The following is a 23911-nucleotide window of genomic DNA, read 5'->3' as shown; positions in this document are numbered from 1 at the left end:
CATGGCTCAATCAACTCCTACACATGCTAGTGGGTTTCATCTAGTTACTGTGGCAATGACAGGTCATGCAGAGGATAAGGGTTCAACTACCGTAACACACAGCAGTTTGAATCGCGTTGTCTTAATGCAGTAGACAAGAGCAGAAGCGAGAACATGGGTATGTATCGAAATGATCAATGATTGCTTGCCTGATGGAGTGGTAGTGGGATACTGCCCTTCAGTTGGATACTCGTGAATATCCTCGGAGGCAGAACCTACCACGAAGAACACATCGGAACACAATCAACACATGACGATATGCAACAATATGATGCATGCTATGACATGGCAATATGAATGTGTCTTGGCCTAATGCAAGTTATAATAGAAAGGAATGAACTCATTTGAATCAAAGATTCAAATATTAGCTCATTAAACATGGCCTTAATAGTGCATTTCCTTATTCTGCTTAAACAGCAAGGTAAACTTGTTTTGTCATGCATGAAACCATTACAGATGGATAGATTGAATTTTTCTAATCATTTTTCATATATAAATCTTTGCATTTGGAGCTATGGTTGATTTTCTATGATTTTTAGAAGTTTTGACTATTTTCTGGAATTTCCTATATAAGAATAATTCCAGTAATTTAATTACTGCGTCAGCATTACGTCAGGGTGACGTCAGTGGTCAACAGGGACGTTCAGGTCAAACCTGACTGGTGGGTCCCACATGTCAGTAGTTAATTAAGCTAATTATTTTTAGTTAAAACTAATCTGATTTAGTTAACAGAGGGGGCCCACTTGTCATTGACTCAGGGGAGTCAAACTGGGGTCAAACCCCTGGTCGGCAGGGCTAATCCCGCCGGCGTTGAGCCGCTGGCGAGGCCGAGACGGCGGAGGGCTTCGGATTTGGTCCCCTGGTGACCAAATCGACGGCGGAGACGTGCTACGCGTAGCTGGGGCTCGCGCGCATCTAGTGGGGCAAGTGGGAGGAGCTGGGGTGGAGCGAGCTCGCCGGAATCAAGCTCGTGGCGGCGGCCGGAGTTCAGGCGGGGTTGGTTTCGAGGCTACGGTGCACGGGAGAAGGAGCTGGTGGTGGCTACGGTTTCCTGGTGCTGTGCTGAGCTCAACGGTGGGCTTGGCTTCGAGCCACCGTGGCTCTGGCCACGACGGCGCCATGGCCGGCGGCGGGGAGCTCTCGGGTGCGGTGGAGGTGGCGGCTACAGGGGCCAAACGAGCACGGGAGCTAGGGAAAAAGGAAGAGGAGCTCACAGCGGGGTCGGAGAGGGGGTCAGCGAGCTCGGGGAGGTCCTGGCGGCGGCGAATCGGCCGGAGATGGCTCGGGTGCCCGAGGTTGAAGACAAGGGCGAAGACGGCGTTCGGCGGCGGTTGGAGTCGCGTGGGTCGGCGGGGAGGTGCAGGGCGACGAGGCGGAGCTATTGGGCTCGTCAGAGGGGCGAGGGGGTGGCTCTGGTGGCAACTACGGCGATCGGCGGCGAGGTTCGCGCTCGGCCATCACGGGGGAGAGTGAGAGAGACGAGGGGGAGAGTGCGAGAGGATGAGAGGGGGACGTGGGGGTCGCGTGGCATCCCTGGACGTCTCGAAGGCGTCGGCGGAAGCAGGAGGTGGCCGGCGTGTGGCCGCGGGCGCCGGCCACGCGCTCCGCGTCCTTCTGGCGGGAGGAGGACGACGACTGGCAGCCAGTCGGCTGGGCCGAGCCAGGTGGGCTGGGCCAGCACAGGTAAGGCCCAGGTGGCTTCCCTCTCTCTCTTTTTTTCTAATTTGTTTATGTTTTTCTATTTAACTACAACTGTTGGGCTTTAATTAAAATACTAAAACGTTTCCAAAAATTCTGAAAATAATTGTGGGCTCTGTTTAGATTATTTCCAATAGCAAACATTTGTTTCCAGAATTATTTGAGCATTTAAATTATTTTATAGCATTTAAATGCCCAAATTCAAATACTTATGGTTTAATTCAATGACCTTCTGTTGACCTAGAAAATTGTGCACCAATTTTGCCAGAGGTTCTAACCCAAGACAAAGAGGGTGAACTTTTTAGAAGGGCATTTCAGGTTCATTGAAAATAATTTTAGTAAACCCTAGTTGTTTCCAGGGGGGTGTTGGGGGTTCTGTCATCCCCATTTCAAATTTAAGAGGAAAATAAACATGATGCACACTCTAATGCTTGAACTAGCTAGGGTGTGACATAAAATAGCAATAAAAATCCAAAAGAAATTATTTATTTGATTTTAATATTTTTCCTCCAATATTCCCTTTATTTTGGAGAAGTCATATTATCTCCTCTTTTATATTTTAATATGAAATATTTTCGGACAGAAAAATAGTTAAAGCCAAAGTGATCCTTGTTTCGATATTTGATAAAATTCAAATATGGAAAACGTGAAATTCCCAACTCTGTCCGTGGGTCCTTGAGTTGCTTAGAATTTCGAGGATCGCAAAGCAACAATGCAATAAAAATATGATATGCATGAATGACCTATGTATAACATTCCAAATTGAAAATTTGGGATGTTACAGCTTTTGTGTGCAAAGGGGCATTATTTTCATTTGAGGACATGCCTTCCACTTTGCCCCCTGTTGTCACTAACATTTTGCAGGAGTTCACTGATGTCTTCCCACATGACGTGCCACCGGGATTACCACCTATTCGAGGGATTGAGCATCAAATTGACTTAATTCCTGGCGCATCGCTACCCAACCGTGCACCATACCGTACCAATCCACAGGAGACGAAGGATATTATGTGTCAAGTACAGGAGCTGCTCGACAAAGTTTACATACGCAAATCTCTTAGTCCTTGTGTTGTTCCTATTATACTAGTGCCAAAAAAGGATGGTACGTCGCGTATGTGTGTTGATTGTAGAGGCATTATAATATTACTATTCGTTATCGTCATCCTATTCCTAGGCTAGATGATATGCTTGATGAATTGACTGGCCCTACAATTTTCTCCAAAGTTGATTTGCGTAGTGGATACCATTAAATTCGTATGAAATTGGGAGATGAATGGAAAATAGCATTTAAAACTAAGTTTGGTTTAAATGAGTGGTTAGTCATGCCTTTTGGGTTAATTAATGCACCTAGTACTTTCATGAGACTAATGAATGAAGTTTTACATGCTTTCATTGGAAGATTTGTGGTAGTCTATTTTGATGATATACTGATTTATAGTAGATCTTTGGAGGAACATTTGGAACATTTACGTGCTGTTTTTATTGCTCTACATGATGCACGTTTGTTTGGTAACATTGGGAAGTGCACCTTCTGCACCGACCGAGTATCTTTTCTTGGCTATGTTGTTACTCCACAGGGAATTGAAGTTGATAAAGCCAAGATTGAAGCTATTGAGAGTTGGCCGCAACCCAAGACGGTCACACAAGTGAGGAGTTTTCTTGGCCTCGCTGGATTCTATAGGCGTTTTGTGAGAGATTTCAGCACCATTGCTGCACCTCTCAATGAGCTTACAAAGAAGGATGTGCCTTTTGTTTGGGGTACCACACAGGAAGAAGCCTTCACGGTATTGAAAGATAAGTTGACACATGGTCCTTTACTCCAACTTCCTAATTTTAGTAAGACTTTTGAGCTTGAATGTGATGCTAGTGGAATTGGATTAGGAGGTGTGTTATTACAAGATGGCAAACCTGTTGCATACTTTTCTGAAAAATTGAGTGGGCCTAGTCTGAATTATTCTACTTATGATAAATAATTATATGCTCTCGTTCGGACTTTAGAAACATGGCAACATTATTTATGGCCCAAAGAATTTGTTATACATTCTGATCATGAATCTTTGAAATGTATTAAAAGTGAAGCTAAACTGAATCATAGACATGCTAAATGGGTTGAATTCATTGAGACAATCCCTTATGTCATTAAACATAAGAAGGGTAAAGAAAATGTTATTGCTGATGCATTGTCTCGTTGCTATACTATGCTTTCACAACTTGACTTCAAAATATTTGGTTTGGAGACCATCAAAGATCAATATGTGCATAATTGTAAAGAAGGAAGAATGTGGAAAAAGTTCGTCATTAATGATGGGTTTGAGTTTCATACTAACAAGCTATGCATTCCAGCTAGCTCGGTTCATCTTTTGTTGTTGCAGGAGGCGCATGGAGGAGGATTAATGGGACACTTTGGCATGAAGAATACGGAGGATATACTTGCTACACATTTCTTTTTGCCAAAGATGAGACATGATGTTGAGCGTTTTGTTGCTCGCTGCACTACATGTCAAAAAGCTAAGTCATGACTAAATCCTCATGGTTCATATATGCCTTTGCCTGACCTAGTGTTCCTCGGGAGGATATATCTATGGACTTTGTTTTAGGTTTACCTCGAACAAAGAAGGGGATGGATAGCATATTTGTTGTCATGGATAGGTTCTCGAAAATGGCACACTTTATACCATGTCATAAAAGCGATGATGCTGTTAATGTTGCTGATTTGTTCTTTCGTGAAATTATTCGCTTGCATGGTGTGCCAAATACTATTGTTTCAGATCGTGATACTAAATTTCTTAGCCACTTTTGGAGATCTTTATGGGCTAAGTTGGGGACTAAACTACTTTTTAGTACTACTTGTCACCCCCAAACTGATGGACAAACTGAAGTAGTCAATAGAACATTGTCTACTATGCTTAAGGCTGTTTTGAAGAATAATAAGAAAATGTGGGAAGAATTCTTTCCTCATATTGAATTTGCTTATAATCGTTCATTGCATTCTACTACTAAGATGTGGCATTTTGAAATTATGTATGGTTTCCTACCTCGTGCACCTATTGATTTGTTGCCTCTTCCATCTTCGAAGAAGATTAATTTTGATGCTAAAGAACATGTTGTATTGATTTTAAAAATGCATGAGTTAACTAAGGAAAACATTGAGCGTATGAATGCTAAACATAAACTTGCTGGAGATAAGGGTAGAAAACATGTTGTGTTTGCACCTGGAGATCTTGTTTGGTTACATTTGCGTAAGGATAGATTTCCTAATTTGCGCAAATCAAAGCTAATGCCACGTGCTGATGGTCCTTTTAAGGTGTTAGAGAAAATAAATGATAATGCATATAAACTTGAGCTGCCTGCAGATTTTGGGGTTAGTCCCACTTTTAACATTGCAGATTTGAAGCCTTATTTGGGTTAGGAAGATGAGCTTTCGTCGAGGACGACTTCATTTCAACAAGGGGAGGATGATGAGGACATCAATACCATTGTTACACCCAGAGCCCTTGGTGCTATACATGCTGGACCAATTACAAGAGCTCGCCCACGCCAATTGAATTATCAGGTACTTTCGTTTCTTGGTAACGATTCTAATGTTCCTGAGAATATGATGCTGCCTAAATTGGATACATTTGTTTTGCTTACAAATGAAGGGCCTAGCTTGGACAAGAAAGATGGACCTTGGAGCAAGTTCAAGCATGGAGATGATGGCATGCACAAGGGGAACAAGAACGGAGTTACAAGTGATGATTCCAGCACTTTGAAGCCACCATAATGAGTGCATGAAGCCTTGGACTAAATATACAAGGTGCCACTTCATAAATTTCGTCCAGAGGCTATTGTAGGTGCTGCGTCACCTTATTTTTGGGCCAGGCCCATGTAATTTCAAAATACTTGATTATAGGCAGTTTTTAGAGTCCGTATGTGTGGGGAAACAACAGTTAGGGTTGGTTTCAGACCCCTCCTCCAAGGGCCATGAAATTCCACCCTCTCTCCTCCATATATACAGCCCTTAGGGCATCGTTTAGACTTAGGGGTTTTGTTTAGATTAAAAGTTCGCCATAGCTGCAACTTCGCATACTTCGTTTGTGTTCAACAACCAGACCAAGACGTCATAGAACCCCAACTTGATCAATAAAGCTTTCCTATTATATTCGCAGTATGCAGATTGCAATCTTAGTTTCTTGCTTGTTCTTCATTTACCTGCAGGAAATAGACCTTCATGGTCAGGTTGATCATGCCCCGGCATGGTCAATAACCTCTCGGAGTTGGTTTAGCAATTGCTAAGGCGCGACGTCCTCAGACGTTCATAGTTGGATCGCCAAAGTCGACTTCCTCCAAAACGATAGCCACCATCTCAACAAAAGACATGACACATTTGCCTCTATCAGTGGCTGAAACAGAGGCTGACCAGTGGGCCAGGCCAACGCTGACATCAGCAAGGTCAAACTGACAGCATGGGCCCATGCGGTTTAGTGTTAAGCTAAGTAGAGATTAACAGGATTTAATTAGGGGGGTGGGGCCAGTCTATCAGCAGCACAGGTGCCGGTAAACCACGTGATTAACCTAATCTAATGACGCAAGTCAACGGACATCGTTTAGCCGCTGGTGATGAAATCCCGTGGCGGTGGCTCGCCGGTGTTGCTCGGGACGGCGCAACGGGCGTCGGCTAGATGCGCTGAAGGCACCAAAGGGAAGCCCATCCTCGCGCGGATCCAGGGGAGCCCGCGGAAGGCTGCGAGGTGGCCGGAATCCCTGACGACATCGAGCTATGTGGCTGCCGGAGCTCGGGTGAGCTCGGGGTCGAGGCTATGTTGTACGGAAGAGCGAGGCAAGTGGTGATATGGCCTCCTGGGAGCATGCTGAGTACAACTACGTGCTCGGTTGGGTCAGGCGAGGTTGCTAGCTGCAGCAGTGATGATCGCGGCGATAGTGAGATCACGGTTGCGGTGGTTAGCACGGTTAGGGGAAGCAAACAACCATGGGGAGAGGGTCAAACGGGGCAAGAGCTCATATGGAGGTCGCCGAGAAGCTCAATGGGCTCATGGAGGCGGCGGAGACGGTGAATCGGACGGCAGCATCCGGCGGCCGTGGACGGGGAAGAAAGGTCGCAGCATCATCCTCAGGTCGTCTGAAGCACGGGGGCACAAGAACGACTCCTGGGGAGCTCGGTTGCCACGATGAACGACGGCGGTGGTGATGACTGCGCTCGGCATTCCTAGGAGAGAGAGACAGGGAGGGGATGAGTGAGCGAGGGGGGCGAGGGGATTCAGGGGGGGCATGGCGTCTCTAACCGGTCCGGGGCGAGGCGACAAGCAGGAGGTGGTCGGGCGCGTGCCGGCGGGCGACGTCCACGCGCGCTGCCCACTTGCGCGAGGAAGACGACAGGGAGGGAAGGTTGCGGTCTGGCCAGCCAACTAGGCAGCCAGGTAGGTTTGGGCCAAGTAAGTTCTTCTGCCTTTTTTATCTTTCTTCTATTTAATTTATTTTGCAACTGTTCAAATTCAGAACAAATCCAGAACAACGGCAAACACTTTTGAACATTTTTATGTGGCTTTTCTGGACTTTTTCAGGAGGACATAAATTATTTCAGGGTTATTTGAAAATATTTTGTTGTTATATGAATATAAATCTAAATTCAAATACAATAGTGATTTAAATTCAATGCCAAAATAATTCCTTAAAAATGTTCACTATTTTTGGTTTCGATCCAAACCCTTGCCAAAATTATCAAACATTAATGAAGGCCATTTTGGTTTCATTGAATGCAACTTTAAGGGTTCTTGCTGCTTTTTTTTAAAATGAATTTTCTGAGGCTTGAGAATTCCCTCAATTCAAATTTCACTTGAATTTAGACATGATGCATGATACTGATGCAACTAGCTACACACAAATTCTAGGGCTGTGACAACTCACCCCCACTAAACAAGAATCTCATCCCAAGATTCAAGACGTGAGGTAAGAAGACAGAGGGGATACAAAACTATCACAGTCTTCTCGATCCGACTGCCCTTCTCGAAGAGGTTGATTCATTGCTTCATATTGATCTTGATGTCTTTGCTTTCGAGATCTTCATCCAACTCGATGATGACAGAAATAAACTCTATAGGAACTGATCTTCTTGAAGATTGAATAACTCAAGATCAACTCATGGAGTGAGACGTAAGAACACCTCTTGAGTTGAGACACAAAGCACACATCAGAAGCAATGAAAAGAAGCAGATGACTCGGGTTCAATTTAGTAGGCAACAATTCCATGCTTGAGTATTATGGTGCATCGTTTCGAAGTAGTGAGGAGATAATTGCCATGATTCCATAACAGGACACCTTAGAGAAGTTGACTCGTAGAACTATTCCCTTAAGTGGCAAAAAGAATTACTTTTGATACATAGATCATTGGAACTCTTCCTACCAGCATAAGGCAAATTACAAACATTCGTTTGACGGAGTTCGAGGGAATGACATACCCAGGCTAGAATGGATGATGTGGACTACCTTGTTGAAGACAAGACGATGGATGATTTCTGCTTATCATCGAGAAAGGATAGGGCCCATGGTAGGACCAATTCTAAAGATGATCTTGGACAGCAATTACTGAGAGGGGCAGCCCATTGGAAATTGGCACAATGGCGGTGCTAGCTGGGAACAAAATGCAAATGTTGGAAATGTCCCAACCATCATATCTGCGTGAGATGTAGATTTGGGTGGTGGCAAGATGCTTCAGACTCAGCATGTCTAAAGAGAAAGCTTGCAACACAATTTGATGAGATGATGTTGCAAGATTCTCGGGAAATGAACTACGATAGCAAGCTCCAAAACATGAGTTGGTTCCGCTACCCACATGTCAACACGCTGTCCCAGGCAAGCATGACCATATAGCAGTCTTACAACAAAAACACTACTGAGTTCTGGTTGGGAACCATAATTAATGATACCAAAGTCTCCGCGCGAAAGTCCAAAGGATTAACACTTTAGAACAGACTCCTTTATCTTGAACAAATCAATCAGTGGCTTGGCGTGCTAGGGATACATATGGGATGAAGGTTGCAAGTCTCCAAACCATAGAATACTTCGCACATATGCATTACTGACTTGGGATGGTTCCGAAGGAAGCAAAAACAAGCTTTCTCAAATTCACGGCAGCAAAATACATCAAGTGCACGTGAATTAGAGGAAGTCACTTCTTTCATCCAAACGTATACCTCATGAGAGGAACATGAAGGCAATGCTTACAAAGTTTCCAACACTAGTATGATGTTCAACACGAATAATGGAGATGATGAAAATGTTGTCAATGGGCTCAACAAAAAATTATCGAGATTTCCATATAGATGGAATTTCACAACTATGTGAACAAGGCGATAGTATTGGTCAGACCCAAAAGATATAATGGTGTATGCTCGAGTAAACCACCCCGAGTAAGACAACATTACGAGTATCATTGGTTCTCATTTGATTTGACAATAACCCATACTCAAATCAAAGATTTGGGTAAGACAATAGGTCCAACAATTGCTCACGAGGACCAATCAATGAATATATCATCCTTCTTCAACACACATACACAAAAAAATATCCCTTTGGAACGAACTAAGTTAGGCAAGCTTTTATCTTCCAACTCTCCATGTTATTGTTTAGCTTAACCAACTAGCTCAAGGGTATCCAACACAGATTCTTGGAGAGCGGGTGGTCTACTGATGACGATTCTTGGACAACCTGGTGATACTTCCGAGAAGATATTCAGAAAATCATGAACCACCGATATGTTATCAAGCTTGGGAGCAATCTTGCTTTTCAGGGCAAGACCACATCATCAAAGAGTGAGGAATTAACAAAATCCTAACACATCGATCGAAGAGTGCACCCGAGAGATGAACTAGGTAGCACAATCTATCTTAGAATGATGATTCAACCCCAATACACTAAGAATGGAATTATCGTCCATTAATTACCAAGCAACACGGTTGCTAGCAGTATTGATTTCACACACCATAGTTCACTTGTCGGCATTCCGGTTACGGTAACACAGGACCGAGGAATGAAAGATGATGACGAGGAGTATCACTACGGCAAGAATCCATAAGGGGTTGTGCAATTCCTATGATATTCTCAACATAAAGAGGGTAGCACTTGAAGGTAGAACAGAACAAAAGCTGGTTTGACATTTTGATCTGGGTAATACCACTACTTTGACCCAATCCTGGATATGGATGAGGTACTAGATTTTGTTTCTCCTAGTCATTCTGGATTAGAACGACTTGACGGACCACAAAAGTAAAAGGAATCGATGAACACGAATGCACACGTACTCTTGACTATCAATGGATAGACAGAGGTCAGAATACAACTAAAGAGGGACAACCCAAGGAACATATGATTTTTCTGAGTTGTGGGTTCATGGATTAGCATGTTGAACGAGTTCAATGTATTTCTTTTGGATAACCCACGCATAAAGGTAGAACTGGCAGATTCACAATCTAGAATGGAGAACTCATCAAGAGCACTCTGGTTGTGATCTTTTGGCTCAAAAGAACTTCTGCCATAAGTAGTTCATGGTATTTGGAAGAAGGAAATACCACGGACCTCGAGGACTATCACAAAAGTTACTAGTATCCTAAAGGAATGAGCAACACTATAAAGAGGAGGTAAGTAGAGAAAATCTTGGGCTCAGGAACCCAGAAATAGAATGCTTACTAGCTAAATGGCATCATGAGATACTTTCGAGAATGATGGCCAGAATCATCACACTGGGAACACAAATTAGAGCTAGATTACTGGGTGGTTCTCTAAGATACGTAGGGTCATAATAATAGCTCCAACATATATGTCGAGGCGATAGAGTACCTCAACACACTGGTTAGTGTGGTTAATCTTGGCCAAACACTACCAAAAAAAAGACATATCCGTGACATTTTGGGCCGAACGAAATTTTTTTCTGTCATACATATGACACTTCTATGACGATAATTGTGACAAAACCCGGTATCATCATAGATGTGGTGGGCTCCTCTTCTATGACAAAAAATCATGACAGAAAATGGGCTTTTCGTCCTGGCGGGCCGGAGACACAGCCGCATGACATTCTTTGGGCCGTCCATGACGGAAAAAACCGTGGTAGAAGCAAGGGGGAGGAAAATTTCGGGGAGTTTCCGGTTACGGTGGGAGGTCGGGGGCCGAGCGATGCGCGTTTCTCTCGTACACGTCCGCGCGTGTGTGCGAGGCGTTGGATCTAACTGAACCCAAGCGAGGCGTTGGGCTCTAAACTGAACTCGAGCGATTGCACTGCAGGCTACGCGTTACTGAACCCGAGCGATCGATCGATGGCTGTTAACTGAACCCGATCGAGCGATTCCTTCGCTACTACTGCTAACTGAAGCTGGTCGATGGGATGAACAGTGAGCGTTGCGGGGGGGGGGGGGGGGGGGGGGTTGGATGAACAGTGAGCGGTGCCATTGCCTCTGGATGAACAAGACCCCGTGGTGTGGTGGAGGGCTGGATAAACAGTAGATGGTGGAGGGGTGCCCGTGGAGGGGTGGATGAACAGGACCCCGTGGTGTGGAGGGTTGTATGAATAGTAGACGGTGGAGGGGTGGTTGAATAGGACCCCGTGGTGTGGAGGGCTGGATGAATAGTAGACGATGGAGGGGTGCCCGTGGAGGGGTGGTTGAACAGGACCCCGTGGTGTGGAGGGCTGGATGAACAGTAGACGGTGGAGGGGTGGTTGAATAGTAGCCGGTGAGTAGCGCGCGCTGGAGGCTGGATGGATAGGAGCCCGTGGAGGCTGGAGGAGGTCGACGGTGGAGATGAACAGTATCCCGTGGAGTCCCGTTTTGCGGTACACCACACCCCTCCCGATGAACAGGACCCCCGTTTCGACCGTAGCGCTCCAACACAAGTCTGTTTCATCCGTTTTGCGGTACGCCACACCCCTCCCGATCAACAGGACCCCTGTTTCGACTGTAGGAGGTCCGTTTCCTCCATTTTGCGGTACGCCAGACCCCTCCCGATGAACAGGATGCCGTTTCGAACGTGGCCGGTCGAACACAAGGCTGTTTCCTCCGTTCTGCGGTACGCCAGGCCTCGTTTCCATCGCATGTTCCGTCCAAGCCCTCCCGATGAACACGACGCATTCCGTTGCCTCCCCATGAACACGACGCATTCCGTTGCCTCCCCATGAACACGACGACGACGCTATTTCTCCATTCCGACCCAGCCATGCTACGTGCGCGCCTCTACTACGACACGTGCGCGCCTCTACATCGACCAGTATGTACGTACACGTTCGCGACCAGAATGACAACGCTACGTACGCTTCGACCAGGTGGGTCCCGACTGTCATGCACTTCCTTGCCTGCGAAGATGTAGCTAGTCGGTCCCAGCAGTCAGGGGGCGAATCGTTTTTTTTGCCCGGACACACTTCCTTGCGTGCGAAGATGTAGCTGGTGGGTCCCAGCAGTCAAGGGGAAATGTTTTTTTCATGAAATATAGTGGCCCGTCCGGTGGGTCCCAGCTGTCAGGTGGAGGAATCATTATTTTCCGCGTAATATGGAGGCACTTCCTTGCTACTGCCGTGGACCCAGCTGTCAGCCTCTCCACGTACAGTCCACGTCCGATGGAAGTCGTTCCTTGACCACGTTGACCACGCCGCGCCGAGAGCACCAGGGCGGTGGACGACGACGAGGCCTAGGAAGGGGACGACACGGAGGCAGGGAAGACTAGGTAGTTGTTTCCCACGCGGAGGGGAGTACGACTGTACGAGGGTTTACTGGTTCGTCTGTCGTCGCTGGAGAATAACAGCAGGTGTGGGTGAGTAGAGGGATGGCTAGGCCAGTGATGGGAGTACGGTCGGGCGGTGAGGCCTGGGCGGCAGCACAGCCGGCCACGAGGAGGAGGGAGCAGGTAGTCCCGCCGGTGCTTGTTTGAGCGGTTGGAGCAGGAAGAGCAGAGATTGAAGAAGCACGACAGCCATTGGATGGACATCCAACAGTTAGTGCTTGTGCGTCAACCTTTTTTTAGGAAAGCCTCAAATCTGTGGAAAATAGCATACATCCCATCTGTCATTATTTCTAATAATTTACAACCCATTTTCTAATTCTTAAGGTTTTTTTGGAGCCCATATTCTTTTTGTTAGCATTACAGCCCATATTGTGGCAACGGTTAAAAAATTATATGAAATTTTGCATATTTCGGTGCGGTCTGAACTGTTTTTAATCCCGAAATTTTGACTGACATTCAAACTGATTTTAAAAATAAATGTATATCAATATAAAATCCAACAAATTCTCCATGCATAAAAATTAATGTAATTTAAAATCTTGAAATGAAAAAAAAGATATTTGAAACTAATTGCCGGTTTGATGTGATTTAAAAATATACAACCCATTTCTCATTACTGATGGGCCATTTTCTCGGCCAGCCGAATGAAAGCTCTCCTCGTCTTGAAAGATTTGCAGCCCAACAGGCCTGACAAAGCGACTTACTTGGCAAATCACAAAAAAACTGGGCTGTGGCCGTGGACCCAGCTGTCAGCCTCTCCATGTACAGTACTCTTCCGATGGAAGTCGTTCCTTGACCACGTTGACCACGCCGCGCGAAGAGCACCACGGCGGTGGACGACGGCGAGGCCTAGGAAGGGGACGACGCGGCAGTGGAATCCCGCGCGGAGAGGACTACGAGGGTTCACTAGTTCGGCTGCAGTGTGAGGCTGCTGTCGCCGCAGGGCCTGGCCAGCGGTCGGAATAGTAGGGGGTGGTGAGGCCTCTGTGGCAGCACAGCTAGCCACGGGAGGCAGGAGCATGCGACACGGCCAGCGCTGCTTTGGGCGGCTGGAGCAAGACCAAAGGTTGAAGAAGCACTACGGCCATTGGATGGACATCATACGGTCACTAGAGCTAGAATCGTTCATATTGACTAAGTTGACAAAGCCCTTCGTCCCCGTCAACTTAGTAGGCCCACAAGTCAGCTTCCCAGCAAGGTGGGTCCCAGCTAGCCGGGGGAGTATTCATTTTTTTGTACGTAATAAGGAGGCACTTCCGGTGGGTCCGAGCTGACAGCAGGGGGAACGTTTTTTTCACGAAATACGGTGGCCCGTCTGGTGGGTCCCAGCAGTCAGGGGGAAACGATTTTTTCGCAAAATACTGGTGGCCCGTCCGATGGGTCCCCGCTGTCAGGTGGAGGAATAATTATTTTTCGCGTAATAAGGAGGCACTTCCTTGCGGCTGCCCTGGACCCAGCTGTCAGCCTCTCCACGTACAGTACTCTTCTGATGGAAGTCGGTCGTTGACCATGTTGACCACACCGCGCCGAGAGCACCAGGGCGGTGGACGACGACAAGGACTAGGAAGGGGACGACTCGGAGCCAGGGAAGACGCAGTAGTGGATGCCCACGCGAAGAGGAGTACGAGGGTTCACTAATTCGGCTGCGGTGTGAGGCTGATGTCGCCGCAGAATAACAGGGGGTGTGGGTGAGTAGAGGGATGGCCTGGCCAACGGTGGGAGTAGTAGGGGGCGGTGAGGCCTCCGCGGCATCACAGCCGGCCACGGGAGGCAGGAGCACGCGGCACGACCGGCGCTGGTTTGTGCGGCTGGAGCAAGAGGACCAGAGGTTGAAGAAAAGCACTACGGCGTTGGATGAACATCGTACGGTAATAGGAGCTAGAATCGTTCATATTGACTAAGTTGACAAAGCCCTCCGTCCCCATCAACTTGGTAGGCCCACAAGTCAGCCTCCCACTATGCTGGGTTCCAGCTGGCAAGGGGAATATTCATTTTTTATGCGTAATAAGGAGGCACTTCCTTGCGTGCGAAGATAGCTGGTGGGACCGACATGTCAGCGGGGGGCACTTTATTTCGCGAAATACAGAGGCCCTTCCGGTGGGTCCCAGATGTCAGGTGGAGGAATCATTATTTTGCGCGTAATAAGGAGGCATTTCCTTGTGTGCGACCATGGACCCAGCTGTTAGCCTCTCCACGCATAGTCTACTTCCGATGGTGTCGTTCGTTGACCACGTTGACCACGCCGCGCCGAGCGCATCCAAGGTGGTGGATGATGGCGAGGCCCCGGACAGCAACGAGCCAGAGATAGGAAGACGCGGGAGTAGAGTCGCAGACAGAGAGGTGTACGAGGGTTAACTGGTTCTAGTGCGGTGTGGTTCGCAGTCGGTGGAGAAGAACAGGAGGTATGGAGGGGTGGCCTGGCCAATGGTGGAGTAGCGCTTCATAGCAAAGCGTGCTAAGCAGAGCTGCTAGCTGCAGGAGGCGGGAGGTGGTCCCGGCGGCGCTGGAGGAAGAAGACGAGAGATTGAAGATGGACGCCGGTCATTGGATGTAAATCTAATGGCTAACATGTCAGAATCATTTGTTGACTAAATTGACAATGACTTGCATTGGCTTCGACCTATTGGCCCGCATTTCAGCCTCCAAAAATGTGGCACGTATTTAACCCATTTTTTCAGAATTTACAGTCTTTTTTTGTGCGGTAGAATTTACAGTCAATTTGATCTTTTTTTTGAATTACAGCCATTAGCTGGGCTGGGTGAACAAATAATGTAGCATCCATACGGCCCGTTTATTTTATTTCCTAAAAAATTACAGCCCAATTCCACTTTCTCGAAATACACGATTTTGCTGGGCTGATTCTAATTATAATGTTGGGTTGGGCCAGCAATGTTATCAAAAAATAAAAAGGGGCTGAGCATTTTGTTATAAATATATTTAAATAATAAGTGATATTATTACATTCGTCCTTAAATCTTACCAAGCTTTTGTACACAATCACTAGGATTTTCGTGCCAAAACAATCCAAGATTTTATTTGTTAAGAAATTATTTTTATAAGTTAATAAGATGTGGGATATTGTTTTCTTACATATGTAAGTATCTTTTAAATATATGATGACAATAAAAATGATATATAATAACATATAAAATATTTTTTTTAGAAAAACAGGGAGCATCTCCCCGGTTCCATTGCTGAGAACCAAACCACAACATATTCTGATATAGCAGCTCAAAGAGCAGTTCGAAAGCAAAGGTAGAAAAGCTACAAACTAGGGGGGTGGATGAACAATTTCTCTGAATAACACAAATCACCCGAGCGGTGCCAAAGGCAAAGCGGATAGAGCACTCAAATGACACAAGGAAGGTCCAGCGAAGCCTTCATGGTCTTCAGCCGAGGGGCTATGTCAGCCTGCGGCGACCAGTAAGCAAGCGGAGACACCGGGCTGGAAGGCGTAGCATGGTGGATGTCCCTCTTTTTTGGCGCCAGGTGCCCATCATCTTCATCAGAGATCTTGGTCCAGCCCTAGAGCAGGTTGAGCCTTGTTCAGCCACAAGTGATCGCCAACGGTTTCTAGAGGGATCTTGTTAGGGTTTCCATGAAGCTCATCAACTTGTCCTTGTCCGATCCGGAGGAGAGAATCGCCCAGTTCCTCACCATGTTCCTAATCAACCTCAAGACCTACGGAATGGAAATCTAGGAGGTGTTACTGAAAATCATAGCATTTCTATATTTCTAGAGGCACCAAAGGACAGTTGAGCTAACAGTGTTTAAAACTGAGCACTTTTTGGTAGCAATCCAGAATCTGGCGACAGATTCGAAGGATGAGCCAATCTGACTAGAGAAATATTCCTCAATGTGGGCCCAGAGATGTTTAGCAACTATACATTCAAAAAATAGGTGAGAACAAGACTCTTGTTCCAAGCAGTAAACACAATGAAGGGGTTTGATGATGTGTCTCTTCCTAAGGTTATCCCTAGTCATCAATTTGTTTTTGGGGAGAAGCCAGAGAAATACATGAATTTTAGGGGGAACTCTCAATTTCCAGACAGCATGGATAAACACGGGTTGAACCCCTCTAAAGTTGATAACATGATAGAGGGAGCTGGAGGAATACTTCCCCTTATTGTCCAGCTGCCAAATCAGGGCATCCGGCTCGGCAGTAAAGGTAATGCTTTTGGCAATTTCCTCCAACTGGAACCATTGTTCCATGAGACTATCACTAAAGTTCCTTCTAAAAGAGAGTTTTAGGCATTGACCGTCCCAAACTTCATTGACACTTTTGTTAAGCTCATTGCGGACAGAGTAAATAGGCCAAAATTGGACTGCTAGGGGGGATGTGCCAAACCAAGTATCTTCCCAGAACCTGGTTCTGCTCCCATCCCCTATGTTCCATCTGTAGCCAAATTTCACAGCATGCATAATAGATTTTAATCCTTTCCAGAATCTAGAGGTCTTAGGGTTGGAGGAAGGGACAAAAATATTAGGTTTATTTCCTAGGTATTTATGGGCAATAAGAAGCTTCCAGGGTTTCAGGTCTTCCTCATAGAATCTTTTAATCCAAGACCCTAGAAGACAGATGTTAATTTCTTGGAGGTTAGGTATGCCTAGGCCTCCAAAATCTTTTTTCATAGAGACTAGGGCCCAATTAGCAAGGTGTAGCTTCCTATTTCCCTCAAAATCATTCCACAAGCAATGAGACATCTGAGAATTGATGAGGTTCATTGCCCATTTAGGGAACTTGAAGAAGGAGAGGAGATACACTGGAATGCTAGCCAAACAAGCTTGTATGAGGATCAATCTACCTTTGTAAGAGAGAAGTTTGCCCCTCCACCTAGCAATCCTTTTAATGATTTTATCCAGAAGGGGTTGGATATCCTCTCTCCTCAGTTTATCATAGTGGAGAGGGATACCTAGGTACTTAATGGGGAAGTTACCTTTATTACAGACTAGAATAGAGAGGAAGTCAGCTAACTCCTGATCATCCATGTTGATAGGGATGAGTTCACTTTTGGAGTAGTTGATTCTCATGCCTGAGACTTGTTCAAACCAGGTTAGAACAGTTTTCAGATTGCTAGCATGTGTGGAGTCATTGTCTAAGAAAAGGATGGTATCATCTGCATATTGAAGGTAGATGATGCCACCAGGGTAGACCTCAGGATAGAGCCCTGCAATCAGACTATGATCAGCAGCTTTGCTCAGCATTTTAGTAAGAACGTGGAGATGGGGTCACCTTGCCTAAGGCCTTTACCAGCAAGGAAAAAAATCACTTTCATAGTTATTTAACTTGACCCCAATAGACCCCCCATGAGTAAGTTGCTGGATCCAACTCTCCTCTATGAAAGGCTTGGAAAATATCTAAGAGATCATTTTTCACCAAGTCCCAAAAATGCTGGTAAAACAAGAAGGGAATCCCATCAGGATAAGAGCTAAAAATGGCTTCCTTCACCTCTGTCTCTGAAAAAGGGGCTTCTAGCAGCTCATTTTCAGCAGGAGAGACTTTTTCAGAAGCAGAGAAAAAATTGTTTTGTAGAGAGAACCCAGAAGGGTTTTCTTTCTTAAACTGGTCTTTTTAGAAGTTACTAGCCACTTTGAGCATCTCATCTACCTCAGTAACAGGGCCATTAGGGCCATCAAGGGAGTGAATGAGGGTTTTCCTCCTCCTCTGGTTAGCTACTACATGGAAGTAAGCAGTATTTCTATCACCCTCCTTAATGTTCCTATCTCTAGACCTTTGTTTCGCTTTGATTTCTTCTTGAAGCCAAATTTTCTTGAGATCTCCATGGACAAAGTTTAATCTATTAGTCTCAGCCTCAGAGAGGTCAGTGGTTTCTGCCTTAATATCTAGAGAATCAAACTCAAGGAGGAGAAGCCTTTTGTATCTTCTAAGATTAGCTTCCTCATTGGAGTTCCACCCTTTGGTAGTTCTTCTAAATCTCCTGATTTTGATCTGCCAATTTTCTAGGGGGCAGCTGCTCCCAATAGGCTCATTCCAGATTTTCATGACTAGCTCAGTAAAATCTTCTCTAAGCAATCACCACTTTTCAAATTTAAAACTATTGCTCTTTGGAGTTTGGTTAAGACCAGAGTCCCAGAGCAAAGGAGTGTGGTCACTACCACATCTGGGCAGAGCTCTACAACTAGAAAGGGGAAAGAAACTATCAAATTCTGTGTCACAGAAAATTTTGTCAATGGTGGACATAATCCTGGAGCAGCACTTCCAACATATCTAGCAGAACTGTGGGTTTTCCTTCTAATAGGGCAATTCTCAACTTTATGGGTAACCATTTTGCAGATAAAAAAACTCTTGGGCTTGACACATTTATCCAAATGATGCCCTGGTTCCCCATAGTTGTAGCAGATCACCTCAGAGTATGCCATAAGGCCCGAAGCAGGGGCAGGAGCAGTTTTCTGGATGTCCTATCTCTTCTTTTGCTGATTCTTGCCTTGAGATTTCCCACTGATCTGAGAGTCAGAACCACCAGCAGATTGATCTTGGGCAATTACAGGAGCCTGCCCAGATTACGCCCCCATTTGGGGTGGAGGTGGGCCGTACCACTGCCCAACCGGCGCCCCCCCCCCATTGTGATAGGGGAAATTCATCGGAGTTCTTGGTTCCTTCTCATCCTCTAGCCAGATTTTGTCTCTCAGGAAGCAGAAATAACCACCAGACAGCTCAATTGAAGCAGATTGCAAGCCTCATTTCAATCTTCTGCAGGTTTGTGGAAGAGGTAAGGTAGGGGATCCACCTACTTCGGCTCCGGTGGCATGCTGGTGGGCAGGAGTCCAGTCAAGCATTCCCATCTCGCAGCACGACATGGATCTCCTGAATTCACTTCTCCTTTCGCCCATCGAAGGAACGCGATCGGCGGCTCACTGGGGTGGGGCATCCTGTCCTTCTCTGAGAAATCTCCTTCGAAGTAGATCCGCAGGGCTAGATTCAGCAGCTCCCAATCCACATGATCCTTGCACATCCGAGCATACCTGCGCGAGTGAGAGAATAGATTCGGTCCCTCCTCGGCTTCCTCCCTCGCAGCTTCCTCCTCTGCTTCCCTCCATTCGTGCATGCACTGGGTCCAGGAGAGAGCGTCGTCACGGATCCGCATCGCCCGCTCCCTCCATCTCCTCCCTCGAGTCTCCCGCAGCACCGCCGGCGCGACGGAGTCGAGCGGCTGGAGCATCCGCGGGAAGGCTTTGTAGACATGTGGGAGATGCATCTTGTACATCTGCCGGTCTTCCAGCCATTCCCCTGTGGATATGGCCGGCGACTCCATGGGGCGCGCGAGCGGACTTGCTGAGGGGGGCAGGCGCACCCGGAGTCAGGAGGCGGGGGGTGGCAGCGAGATCTATGGCGGCGACGAGGGTGGAGGTAGTGGCGGGGGCGGCGGCGAGGGTGGAGGTGGTGGCGGGGGCAAAGGGGATCGCGAGAGCGGTCATCTATTTGCCAATTATGTGAACTAAACAGTCAACATATAAAATAATTTAAATATATATAATATAGTTAGAAGGGAAACATAAGTTGGACCTGGCATTCCTATTCTTATATAGAAAAATAGAACAGACGTCTGCGTTTTCTTCAAAAAAATACATAAATTGTGCTTCCAAAAATAAAACCTCGGATGGGAGGTCCATAGGCCGGTCGATACCTGACGGCCCTAAGAAAATATAAATAGGCCTATGGACCTCCCATCTGAGGACGTGGGCTACGCATGTTAAAAATGAAAGCCTAGACGGGGCAGCCCAAAACCACGTCCAACACTTGCCAAAACTTCGTCCCTCGTTTTCTATGTGTTTCGCACACTCGCCATTGTGTGGGCATTTTGACTGTGCATCATATGAAGATGTGCTATGCATGAATGTTGATCAGCATGATGTTAACTGGCTGGTAGTTCCATTTTCGACCATGAATAAAACTTCCAACATGATGTTAACCCTGTTTGAAAATGCCATGTTAATATAAATGCTCTGCCTCTGAAAGTTGCAGTTTCTTATCTAAAACTGAACTTGCAGTTTCTTATCTGAAACTGAAACTTGCAGTTTCTTCTCTGAGAATCACATTGTCTGCACTTTTATACTCCTATGAAACTACATTTTTTAAGTGCTAAAAATAGATATCTAGAATTCATAAAATACTTCATATGCTCAATACTTCAAATCTGAAATCAAAAGACATTCATATCTGAAAGTACTCTCAAAATACACAACACAAAAAACAATTCACAACCTGCAAATACTGACAACCCTAAGCTCCTCCTGACAATTCACAACCTGCCCGATTATTGGGCTGGGGGGGGGGGGTAGCCCCCTCCTATTCCTCGGCAGCAGATAGCCGCCCCGTGAGACGATGTGAACGGCGAGGGAGACGATGGCGGGGAAGCGTCGTCGGGCCAACTGCTTTTCTCCTCTTGCAGTTGGGTTCGGTCGACGAAGACTCCACCGGCTCGCTCTGGTAGGACACCCTCACAAACGGCACCCTGTAGATGCTCGATCCTTCAATCTCTGGTGGATGCTCCATCTGGGATCGATACTCCCACCACCGCTCCCTCATGATCGGATTCAGTGAATCTGTTTACTCAATGGCCCAGAGGAGCAGCTCTATGTACTCCGGCGCGACTCCCTCCGGGAGTATCGCCGCCTTTTCGCTCTGTTGTAGATATTTGGCCATGGATGTCGCCGTCGCCGCTAGTTGGTCCTTGTTGTCAAACCAAGACTGTATCTCCAACATCCTAGCTAGCTTCACAGGGTCGTCGTCTGCGATCCTCACGTATCGATTGTACTCCTCCATCGATCTACTTCTCCACAACACCTTCACTCGCCGGCGGTGGTTTTTGAATGGAAGAGGAGAGGAGCAGCGCTGGTTTTGGATTAGAACGGGAGAGGAGCGATGCTGGTTTTGGACTGGAACAGGAGAGGAGGGGCGGTGGTTTAAGAGGAGAAGAGCGGAAGAGCGGCGCTGGTCTTGGAAGTATTTTTTTTGTTGTTTCACGTATTTTGGGTCAAAGTTTGACCACGTACTGTATTTGACTAGCAAAATGTGAATGGATGCCACCAAAAATTGTATCATTTGGTTCGTATCTGAATGAACTTTCAAATTATACTTCCTCCATTTTTGTATACAAGGCCACAAACTCATATTATAGGTACCAAGGTAAAAATCAATGCTATGTTTAAGTCAATGTTGCAAGCTAGCTTGTCACCTTGATTGTCGTGTTAATTAATGTGGTTTTTCTCTCCCAAGCACAACAAGCCAAACCCTCTTACTCCTCATTGGTTGATTAATGTTGGGAATGCAAGCTAACCTTCTCACTCCCGCATGCACACAAGGGATATTAATGTCCTCGGGTGCTAGTACGAGGCAAACGCCATCAATTTTGCCTCGATTAATGTTAGTGGCCTTGTATAGTTGCAAATTGTAATTTTGATAGTGGCCTTGTATACAACGTCTAACATATATTTTATGTGCGAAAATCATGGTCAATTATGACCCAGAATAAAAGGGACACTAGTTAATGTGGGGTCGCTTACTTTTACTGCAGTGTCAAGGCTCGCCCGCTCACGTCGTCTGTAGTCCCTCCGTTTTCTAGACGCTTTGCTCCATGGCGCGGGCGCAATACATGGATACAAAATTAGTATACTGTATACTATTTAAAAGTCGAGGGCGGGGCTTTTCCTGCGTGATAGGCGGCGGGGCAGTTCTGCCTAGTCGGTTCGACAGAGACGCGAGAAGACGAGGGAGTAGGCTGCTGCAAACATAGTGCTGTGTGATTTGACAGCGAGTTACTGCTGGATAGGTGGGGCCCCATGATTTGACTTGCCATTATCATTTTAACTGGGGCGTTACGACCGGCGTGAGTCTCCCAAATTCCTAACCACCTCCATACAGGTGCCTCTCCCAATGCTCCACCATGTAGTAGAGGCTGGCTCTTGCATGAGAGCCCACTTCTCCACTTTTTCCTTGCCTCTCTTTCCTCCACATATGCAAAAATGCCATGTAAAGCACACTATTGTACTTACTTTTACTTGCTCCTACAGGTGCTTAAGCTTGCCACATAAGCATAAAGTCTGATGTGGCAAGTTAATCAAGAAGAGAGAGACTAGTTTGGTGACCCAAGGAAGAAACGGTGCTAAGCGCATGTACCTAGGTGAAAAGACAATTTTGAGTCTATACCTAATTAAATGAAGCAAACTTAGCAACACCATTTCATTGGAAGAGGTCACTCCTTGGCAAATGCAATAAATACACGCGCTTAGCACCATTTCTTCCTTGAGTATGAAGAAAGAGATAAAGAGGAGTAAAAAAATACACTTATAGCCAACCTTGTTGTAGTATGAGTGGCTAAGTGATGACTATGTATGACATGCCAACATCAGATAGCCTAACGCACCATGTTAAATCTCCAAGGGCGCGACCGCACGAGTGACGTGACGGTCGTGGTAGGCGGGACCATGATACGGGCTGCTGGCAGCCCTTGGATCTGATATCAAACGATCGCATGCTAAGTTGCTGAAAATTTGCAGAATAACCCTCCAGGATAGGATATTCACCCATAGGTCTAGAATCATGCCATGCAACCGTTCGATCTCAGATCCAAGGGCTCTTGGAAGCTCGTATCATGGGAGAATGGAAAGCCACTACCCCGCTGTTCGCACGCTAGTAGTTCGCTCCTACTCGTCCCCGCACGTCCTTCAATACTACGGCGGTTCGCTCCTAGTCGTCCCGTCCATTCACATTATGGCAGTTCCACTAATCCTAACTCTCCTCCCAAATCCATGGCGTCCCAAATCTCCACGATCGGCGGTGAGTACAAGGTTATAACCATCACCGGCGATGAGTTCGACGTCATCTACACCAGTTCTTCCGCGATGGTGAAAGGATGCCTTTCTCGCTTCAGACGCATGTTCGAAGACTTAGATGATGAGTGGGTCGCTGGGCTAGATGTTGAGTACACCACAGTCCTAGGACGAGAGAAGGATCTAAAGGACGAAGAGAGGAAGAAGCCCGTCGTGATCTAGGTTTGCGTGCATGACTTATGCTTGGTCTAACACATATGCCATGCCGACGTTGAGTGCCAGGATTTTAAGGACTTCCTTGAGAGCAACCTAGTCAAATTTGTTACTGTAGACTTTGGTAATGACAAAGAAGTCCTCCATCGGATATGCCTCGTTGTAGACAACACCTTCGACCTCCAGAAGAATCGGTTGGTGTCCTCTCGTCAGCCTTCAATGCTGACCCTGACAGGAGCCATGGTTCATCCTTCGTACGGTAAACTGGAGAAACATCATTACACGTTTCATCGTCATGCATGGCAGCGGAATTTACTAGATATAGACCACATCCACTATGCTGCAATGGATGGCTACCTTTGCTTCAATATCTACAAGGGTTGGATAAAGAGCAACAGCCAAGTGT

This window comes from Triticum urartu, chromosome 5 (assembly GCF_003073215.2).
Source record: "Triticum urartu cultivar G1812 chromosome 5, Tu2.1, whole genome shotgun sequence".
NCBI classification, from domain to species: domain Eukaryota; kingdom Viridiplantae; phylum Streptophyta; class Magnoliopsida; order Poales; family Poaceae; genus Triticum; species Triticum urartu.
The sequence above is the reverse complement of the archived record's forward strand: the minus strand, read 5'-3'. Positions refer to the sequence as shown.